General features: G+C 38.6%; 1 non-coding gene across 1 annotated transcript; it reads right to left on the minus strand.

Moving 5' to 3' along the window:
• Positions 1–4,090: 4,090 nt before the first annotated feature.
• LOC117801688 lies at positions 4,091–4,216 on the minus strand. Its single transcript, XR_004624436.1, has one exon. It is a non-coding gene; the product is annotated as a U6atac minor spliceosomal RNA (small nuclear RNA).
• Positions 4,217–9,817: the final 5,601 nt, after the last annotated feature.

Consider the following 9,817-nt stretch of genomic DNA (forward strand, 5'->3'; position numbering starts at 1 on the left):
ATAGCCTCATAAACAAAGAAAATGGTCTAATTTTGTTTTCTAAAACTTCTTTGGTGTCAAACTATTCCAGTGTCTTAGTAATTGGAAGTTTTCTCTATATTTCTATTTTTTTGGAGTCTATTAGATGATAAAGTAATGAAGTTCTCCTTGCTGGTTAAAGTCATTTAGGGTGTATGTTTAAAATTTTTTTTATTGAGGTGGAATTTGGTTTCGACTTTTGATTTGTTTCAACTTTCTACTATTCAAGGTGGTTCTGGTAATTGTTATTTTTCTAGAAAAGCAGGCATTTTGTTTTCTATTTATCTTTGTCATTCAGATAACAGATAGAAACTCTGTCCTACTACCAGTTACGTCTCTTCTTTCCTGGTATTTGTTTTCCTCCAGTAAGCCTAGCTAAAGCTTTGTCTATTTTTTAAAGATAAGCTTTTGAATTTATTTGCTTTTATTTACTCACGTCATGTCTTCTACTAGATGAATTTCTGCTTTTATCTGGTTGTCCTCCAACATTTTTCATTTGGTTTATTTTGTTCTATTTCAGCTTTTGTAGGTGAATGTTTCTATTTAAACCTTTACCAAAAAAAAAAAATTGACTATAATTCTACCTCTAAGGACCATTTTATTTTTTAAATTTTATTTATTTTTTTATTATGTTATGTTAGTCACCATTACTTCATTAGTTTTTGATGTAGTGTTCCATGCTTCATTGTTTGCGTATAACACCCAGTACTCATTGCAATATGCGCCCTCCTTAACACCCATGCTAACCCACCCCACCCCCTCCAGTTTGTTTCCTGGAGTCCATAGTTTCTTATGGTTCATCTCCCCCTCTGACTTCCTCTCCTTCATTTTTCCCTTCTTTCTCCTAATGCCCTCCATATTATTCCTTATGTTCCACATATAAGTGAAACCATATGATAATTGTCTTTCTTTGCTTGACTTACTTCAATTAGCATAATCCCCTCCAGTTCCATCCCTGTCGATGCACATGATGGGTATTCATCCTTTCTGATGGCTGAGAAATATTCCATTGTGTATATGGACCACATCTTTATCCATTCGTCTGTTGAAAAGCATCTCAGCTCCTTCCACAGTTTGGTTATTGTGGACATTGCTGCTATGAACATTGGGGTGCATGTGCCCCTTCTTTTCATTACATCTGTATCTTTGGGGTAAATACCCAATAGTGCAAGTCATAGGGTAGCTCTATTTTTAACTTTCTGAGGAACCTCCACACTGTTTTCCAAAGCGGCTGTAGCAACTTTCATTCCCACCAACAGTGTAAGAGGGTTCCCCTTTCTCCACATCCTCTCCAGCATTTGTTGTTTCCTGCCTTGTTAATTTTTGCCATTCTAACTGGTGTAAGGTGGTATCACAATGTGGTTTTTTATTTTTTTTTTTAATTTTATTTTATTATATTGTGTTAATCACCATACAGTACATCCCCAGATTCCGATGTAAAGTTTGATGCTTCATTAGTTGCGTATAACACCCAGTGCACCATGCAATACGTGCCCTCCCTACTGGTTTTGATTTGAATTTCTCTGATGGCTAATGATGTTGAACATTTTCTTGTGTGTCTGTTAGCCATTTGTATGTCTTTGGAGCGTGTCTATTCATGTCTTCTGCCCATTTTTTTTTATTTGATTATTTGTTTTTTAGGTGTTGAGTTTGAGAAGTTCTTTACAGAGCTTAGATACAAGCCCTTTATCTGTAGTGTCATTCGCAAATATCTTCTCCCATTCTGTGGGTTGCCTCTTTGTTTTGTTGACTGTTTGCTGTGCAGAAGTTTTTATCTTGATGAAGTCCTAAAAGTTCATTTTTGCTTTTGTTTCCCTTGCCTTTGGGGACGTGTCGTGAAAGAAGTTGCTGCGGACGATATCTAAGGACCATTTTTAAAAATCTGCTTCTTACCAGTTCTATTATAGGATCTTTCGATTGTCATTCAGTTATAAGAATATCCTTTCCAACTTGATTTTCTTTGTATCACACGAATTATTTTAAGCTTCCAAATTTAAGACACTCTTACTGTTGATTTCTAATCTAAATCCACTGTTGTCAGTGATCCTCTGTGATATTGTACCTAGACAAGCCTTCTTTATGTTCCATTAGTTTTGAAACGTGTATTTATTGCTTATTGGGTGTGGGGATATGTATGTCCAAGTGTGCTGCCAAATTTCTTAAGCTTGATTCAAGGAGATTAAAAATAATGAATCTGTGAAGAGTACATAAAAAACTAATGATGTACTATACAGTGGCTAACTGAACATAATAAATAAATAAAATGAAATTCATGCAAAAAAGAACAAAAATCTATTACCAATTTTTTCTTATATTTTCAAGAGTAAGCATATTCAACTGCATGTAAGATCTTTTCATTTTCAAGAACTTCCTGAAAAATTGCAGTAATAGTAAAAAGGATATATATACAGTTACCTAGATGTACCAATTGTTACTATTTTACTCCATTTGTTTTTATTGCATACTTCATGCCTTCAAATGTATATACACACATTTTTTTCTGAACCATTTAAGGATAAATTACATCATGACCCTTTAAGCTGAGTACTTTAGTGTGTGTGTGTGTGTGTGTGTGTGTATATAATTTTGAAATACAGATATTTTCTTAAGTAACAAAGGGTGGTTATTAGCTTCATTAAATTTAACATTGATAGAATACTTGAATATACCACCAATAATCCATTTTTGTCAGTTGACCTAATGTCTTTGATGAGCATTTTTCCCTGATAGCACAGAACCCAGTCTGGAGGCAGGTATTACCTTTAGTTGACAGGTCTCTAATTTGGTGTGTTATAGCCTTTCTTTGTCATTTGTGATACTGACATTTTTGAAGAAGGAAATCTGCCCTCCCCACCCTCCCCTTTTTAATAGGCTGTTTCTCATTTTGGATTTATACATTGTTTGCTCAGGATTGGCTTATAAATTATGCCTTCTCAGTTGGAAAACTACCTAGGTGGCATGTCATTCTCAGGGCATACCCTTGGAGGCACACTCTTTGTGTCTGCCCCTCACTAGTGATCTCAGTTTTGATCACCCAAAGTGTGGTCTTGCTTCTCCACGGAATATTTTTTATTTATTTTTTTAACCTTACAACTAAGTACTTTAAGACTGAAAAAGCACGATAGACCCCGTGCAAAATTTGGTTTGGATGCTGAGATTGATTGATGATGACATACACATATCAAGAAGGGATTAACAAGATCTATTACTCAGAGGTGTTTTTTGTTTTGAGAAAGCAAGGCAGGTTTCCCAGGCTGGTCCAAACATGGCTTGAGAGAGAATAGGGAAAGGAAGGGGGTGCAGCCTGGATGAGACATTTTATAGATGGGCTGAGGCTTAAATGACCTTAAACTCCTGCCAGAATCAAAAGAGAGAACACCTGGCTTTCTTATTACCTTTCCAAGATACTGGCCAGAAAGGGAAGAGCTAGGGATGAGGCTTACAGCGTATTGACAAACATCAAATAATGAAGTCAGGCTCTTCAGTACAGAAATCATGTCCTAATTCTTAGCATAATATTCCACATTAATGATGCTTGCATGAATTGGTCTATATTATAATCAAATAAAAATGTTAATTTTTTTTCCAATCATCTTCTCCCCTACCCCATTTATCAGTCAGCCCTCAATATTTTACTATAAACAAGAGCTCTCCCTCCAGAATTGGTACTCTTTCTTACAATTATATGGTAATCTAGTTACTTCAAAATAAAAGCTTAATTAAAACAACTGTAATTATTTTTTATAGTCACCTAAACATTTACCAATAGTTTAAGATTTGTGCCCATTGTACTTTTCTTTTTTTTAAATTTAAATTCAGTTAACCAACATATAGTAACTACATCATTAGTTTCAGATGTAGTGTTCAATAATTTATCAGTTGCATATAATACCCAGGGCTCATCACATCACATGCCCTCCTTAATGCCTATCACTCAATTACCCCATCCCCCACCTATCTCCCTTCCAGCAACCCTCAGTTTGTCTCCTAGAGTGAAGAGTCTCTATGGTTTTTATCCCTCTCTGATAAATTCCCATTTAATTTTCCCTCCCTTCCCTTATGATCCTCTGTGCAGAAACGTTGGTTAGATGCCAGAAAGTAGGTGGCAATGCCTTAACCGTATGGATGTTGTCTGGACAGAGGGTCTCTTCCATCCTTGTCAATGGGAGTGCTAACCTTTTCTCCTTTCATACAACACCTCACTGCACTTTGCTAAACTTCATGCCTTCCCTTTGAGTTCACTTCTCTTTTAATAGTTGTTTTGGTTTGGGTAAATTATCTTAGTCTTCATATGACTGTAAATTCTTGATTTGTTCTGGATTTTTGAATGATTGGTTGGGTAACATTTCTCAATTGACTATTTTTACTCAACACTACCCAGAATGGACATCTAGTGTTGCTAATGATAAGTCTGTTTTCAGTTTGTCATTCCTTTGAAGATAATTGAGTTGTTTTTTTCCCCCCTTAGGGGTGATTATAATGTGTCTACATGTGGACTTACCGCTATTTATTCTTCTTAACACTAGCAGTTTCCTATTAATCTGAACTGTGATTTTCTTTGATTCTGGAGGAAAAAGTCAGCTACTTTTATTCAAATAATGCTTTTTCATCTTTTCTTCTCTGTTCCTTTAGAACTTCTATAGAATACATGTTAGAACCCTCAATCTATCTTTCTTATCTCTTGTTCTTTCATCCTTCTCTCCTCTCCCCATTTCTCTATTTTTGCCTATATGGGCAGTGTTTGGGGTAAAATGTGTTTATAGTAGAGAGAGCTCTAGTCCCTACTTTAATAGTGGGAATTTTTTTGTTGTTTGCTGTTTAATCCAGTAGAGGAATGTCTCTTGGTTTTATCATTCTTGGACAATGATGCATGGAAGATTTCATTGAGCTACTTAATTGACAAAGTTTCCAGGGTAGCAAACAACTTGAGTAGTAGTACTTGTATTGCTTCTGTTTTTTTGTGTTAGTTTTACTTTTACTCTCCTTAATACATGTTCTTCTCACTCCTCCATACTTGCATGGTTTGATTATTTCTTAAAAATATACCCAATAACAAATTTTGTTCTGGGGGAGGAAAAAAAAATCTGGTGGACACTCCTTTTTGACCCTGAATGTTATTTTGGACTCTCTAATTTGGAGGACATATTTATCCATGAAATAGTCCTTGTTTTAGGTTCACCTAAATATCCAGTGAAATGACTGATCTGGCAACTGTTTTTAGGTTTAGATTAACTAGAATTTCAAGCTTAGTACAAATAATGAATACAGTTCTGAGTTTAAGCCAGTAGTGCTTTTTGACACTGTGAAAGATGTTCTTCATTTTAATGACTATTGAAAAAACTTAAACCCTGGGTAGGAATAAGGCTCACAAAGAACTCTTCATATAATGAGCTCACATCAAGTGGTGTATAGGTAGCACAGAAAATACATCCATCTAGACACAGATTTTCTCTGTGAGGACAAGTGTTAAACTATTCTGATAGGAATAATAACTATTTTAGTCCATCACCCAGACCCTTAAAATTTTCTCTGAAGCCTCTCTACTCATAGTGGTACTGTTCAGTTGTTTTCATTTAAATAAGTGTTGTCTCTAAACTTAACTAGTTCTATGCTTTTCCCCTACCTAAAAGTTTTTTGTATGTAGAAACAGTCAATTGATGTTTTGACTTGCCAAATCACTCTATTTACATCTGTCATTCCAACAATAAATGACAAGTATCTGCCCAGTGTTGGTGGAAGAAAATGCAAATATATTACCACCCTATTGCCCCACCACCCCCTCCATTTTTGCCAATTTTAAATCCAGTGTTCATTCCTGATTAGGATCTTAAGCAGTCTGTTCTAAACCAGATCTTTAGTCTTCTCTCTTGAAAGGTGTTCTTTTTTTAAACTTGCATTCAAGTTGCACCTGGCTTTGTTTACACGGTTATTCTTGCTTATGTTTGCCCAGGCTGGTAGCACTTCTCAGAGTGGTGGAGATGGCTTTTTCAGGGACCGCTGAAGTCACAGTGGGGGAGCCAGAGACCACAGAGCACTCTGAAAGCAAGGCTTGATGGTAGGTGAAAATTTGATTCTGAGAGGTGTGATGGCAATTTTGAAGCCATAACGCATCGTCAGCTTCCCAAGTGACCTGTGCACCTGCTTTCTCTCCATATATTTACATTTTCCCAGAATATCATGGTTTAAAAAAAAAAAAGAAAAGCAATACCATGGGTTCTGTCATATTGAATTGAATTTCAGAAGTGGCTAGGGCAGGGATAACAAGGGTGATAAATGTGCAGAAAGAAAGCTAGCTGCTTTTTTTCCCCCTCTAATAGATTTGCAGGATTTTCAGCTGGAAGGTGTTAATGAGATCCATTGTTTGCTCTGGGGAAGCCTAATATCCAAACAGAATCTGGCTGAACTGTGCAGACTCACCAAAGTTTGTAGGCTTTGCCCTTTCCTTCTGAGAACAGGCTGATGAAGAATTCTGTTTCTCCTATGCCTAATAGTTCTTAGGCAGTCCCTTTGTTCTCTTAATCCCCTTCTCCAATATTGGGGGCAACCACTGAAGCCTTCGTATTTTCTTTTTGCTGAAGACATTGTGATTGAGTTATAGGTAAGTAAAACATGAAGCAAATATCTTGCTATAATATAGCTATAAATAGTCATTATTACAATAATAATAGCAATCATTTGAGTTAAGTATGGCCAAGATATTTACCTCCATTTACTCAATCCTCAGTACAACTTACAGTTGTTAACATCGCTGTCACCGTATTTCTGTTGAGAAAAATGACTCTGTACCAGATTCAGGAGTTGCCTAAGGTCCTGTTGCAAATTAACCGTCATGCCCAGAATTCAAGCCGTTGTACTCCAATGCCAGAGTTGGCTTTATTATTGGCAAGTGTTCACTTGATACTCGGTCCATGGTGTAGTGAAAGTTTTGAAGTGTGGATGTTATAAATTGCAGTAGGATATACTTCGTTTTTTTTTTTTTTTTTTTTTTTTTTTTTTTTTTTTTGGAAGTTTGGGAACCACTGGACACCTCTGGAGTTGTTACTGATCATGAAATATCAGAAATAAGCAAAAATACACATCTGTGACTAAGACTCGTGGCCTGTTTAAGGAAACTTGTAGTTCAATAAAGGAAAATGAACACTGGCAAAGCAGTTACCAAAAAAAAAAAAAAAAAATTTACATGATGACTTGTGTTGTAAGTATTATAAAGTAGATAGGGAGCTGGCAGTGCTTACATTGGGAGAGCCTGACCTTGGCTACATCTTCCTAGCAGAACCTGCCTCTCATTCCGGAAGCTAAAATTATACTTTGTTTCCCCACTTCCTTTGCAGTTAGAAAAAGGACCTATAACCAGTGCTGGCTGGTTGGAGCTCAGTCTGCGGTGATACTTCTGGGAAATAAACATTTTATATCCTAATACAGAGAGACCTGCAGGGAAATGCCTCCCCTTTCTGCAGAAGCAGAGGGTCTCCCTGTGATGCCCAGGACTGTGATAGTTACCTTATGACCATAAGGTGAGAAAAGAAAGATGGTGAGAGGGGCGCCTGGGTGGCATAGCGGTTAAGCGTCTGCCTTCGGCTCAGGGCGTGATCCTGGAGTTGTGGGATCGAGCCCCACGTCAGGCTCCTCCTGTGAGCCTGCTTCTTTCTCTCCCACTCCCCCTGCTTGTGTTCCCTCTCTCGCTGGCTGTCTCTATATCTGTCAAATAAATAAATAAAATCTTTAAAAAAAAAAAAAAAAAAGATGGTGAGAGCCTAGGAACCTGACTAGACTACTGAACACCTGGATCATCCCTGGAACTCTCCATCTCCAGATGGCCTGTTACGTGAAGAAGTACACAACTTTTTGTTTAAACCATTTAAATCACAGTGTTCTCTTGCTTATAGCCGAAAACTTCCTAAGTGATAAGGAAGCTACCCTGAGGAAGAAGCATTGGCCTGGATTATAAAGGGAGAGTAGTTGTTGACTAAGAAAAGAAGGATTAAGAAGAGTTTCAGGCAGAGGGTCTAGCAGGACATAGGGACCCAAGTGGAAGTGGTTTGTCAGATTTGTAAAATGGAAAGGAAACCAGTATGGAATCATTTTAAAAAAGAGAGGGGGGTGGGTGTGGCACATGCTAGGCCACATGAGGAGCATAGGCCACAGCAAGGGGACTGAACTGGATCCTAAGAGTAGGGAGTATTTCCAACACTTTAAGCAGGAACATGATCTAGTCAGATCTTCAAAATGGCTTGGAGTAAGCAGGAACATCGGCACACATGGAAGAAAGCAAGGACAGCTACGGGGCAGAGCCTAAATGAGAGAGTGGCTGGAAATACGGTTGCTCAGTTGGGCAGGAAGGAGCTTGAACATCACCTTGTAGGTCATCCTGAGAGTAAACAGGTCTGCCTCATCAAAGTGGGCATGACAGTCTGTAACTCAGCCGTGGATCTCCTCTTTTTTTCCTGCTCCCCACCGTCCCCTGCCCCAGGCACAGATGTGTGATCTCCTGGCTTTGTTTTACAAAATAGCAACTGACACTTGGGGAGGCAAGTGGCCTGTATCTGCCCAAATTCTCATGTCAGTTAAACACATCGGAGCCTGGAACCCTAGTCTCTTGATTCCCAGTCAAGCTATCTTTCGAAATGGCCATCTTTCTCAGAGATAGTTCCTTAGAAGATCGGTATTGTTATGGGACAGAGAACTGCTTCCAAACTCAGGTTTGGCTGCTCATCACTTGAAAATCAGTACCCAAAGGGAGGTGATGATTGAAAAGGAAATCTTACTTTATTCCAAAACCAGCAACCTGAGAAGGTTGACTAATGTCCCGAAGATGATGCCCATCCAGGCAAAGCTGGTGCAGCAAGGCTGGTGCTCAAGTGGTTATTCTATGTCAAGATGACCCTGAACAGACTTGCTGGCATCAATGGTGGCTGCTCTAGAATGTAGTCAGAACTTACCTTCTGGGAAAGTTTCGTCCTTCATTCCTCAAGGCCAGTGGTCTGCAAATCTCCAGGAAAGTGGGTCAGTTCTGCTACAGACCAAGGAACTTAGGTCAGCAAACAAAGAGTGCATAGGCTTGAAGCTAGTTAATCCTTAAAACTAGTTGGAGTGCTGTTACATCCAGAGTGGGATCTTGAGTGGGATCGTTCAGAGTGTTTTTAGTTTATAAATGTATTACTGTATTAGTTATTTATTGAACAGTTGGAATATTCACTTTTATTTTCCCCCTCGTGGACTTGGTGCTACTGATCAGAGGACAAAACCTAGAATATGAGATAAGGGACATGAAAGTGATGGTAAAGGGTATTAGGAAAGATCAGGAGCTGATGACTTTTCCCATTAAAGGGCCAGGTGGGGACAGGGAATGGAATTGGCCAGGTAGGGATGGGGAGATAGGAACTGAAGATCCCTGTCCCTAAAGGGACTACTGATATTTGTCATCAGCCAACTGGTGGCCTGCAAGATGGTGGGTGCTAGGTTACCAGACCCACACCAATATGGAAAGGAAGGAAATGGATCTATTATTAACACAGGATGCCTGGGTTAGTCGATTAAGCATCTGACTCATGATTTCAGCTCAGGTTATGAGCTCTCAGGGTCGTGAGACTGAGCTGATCAATCCAGGCTTTGAGCTCAGTGTTGAGTCTGCTGGAGATTCTCTCCCTGTCTCTGCCCCTACTCTGCATCTCTCTCTCCGTCTAAATAAATAAAATCTTTGGAGAGCCTGGGTGGTGCAGGCAGTTAAACATCTGATTTTGATTCACATCATGATCTCGGGGTCCTGGGATGGAGCCCTGCCTCAGGCTCCATGCTTAGC

Source organism: Ailuropoda melanoleuca, chromosome 3, assembly GCF_002007445.2.
Source record: "Ailuropoda melanoleuca isolate Jingjing chromosome 3, ASM200744v2, whole genome shotgun sequence".
Classification (NCBI taxonomy): domain Eukaryota; kingdom Metazoa; phylum Chordata; class Mammalia; order Carnivora; family Ursidae; genus Ailuropoda; species Ailuropoda melanoleuca.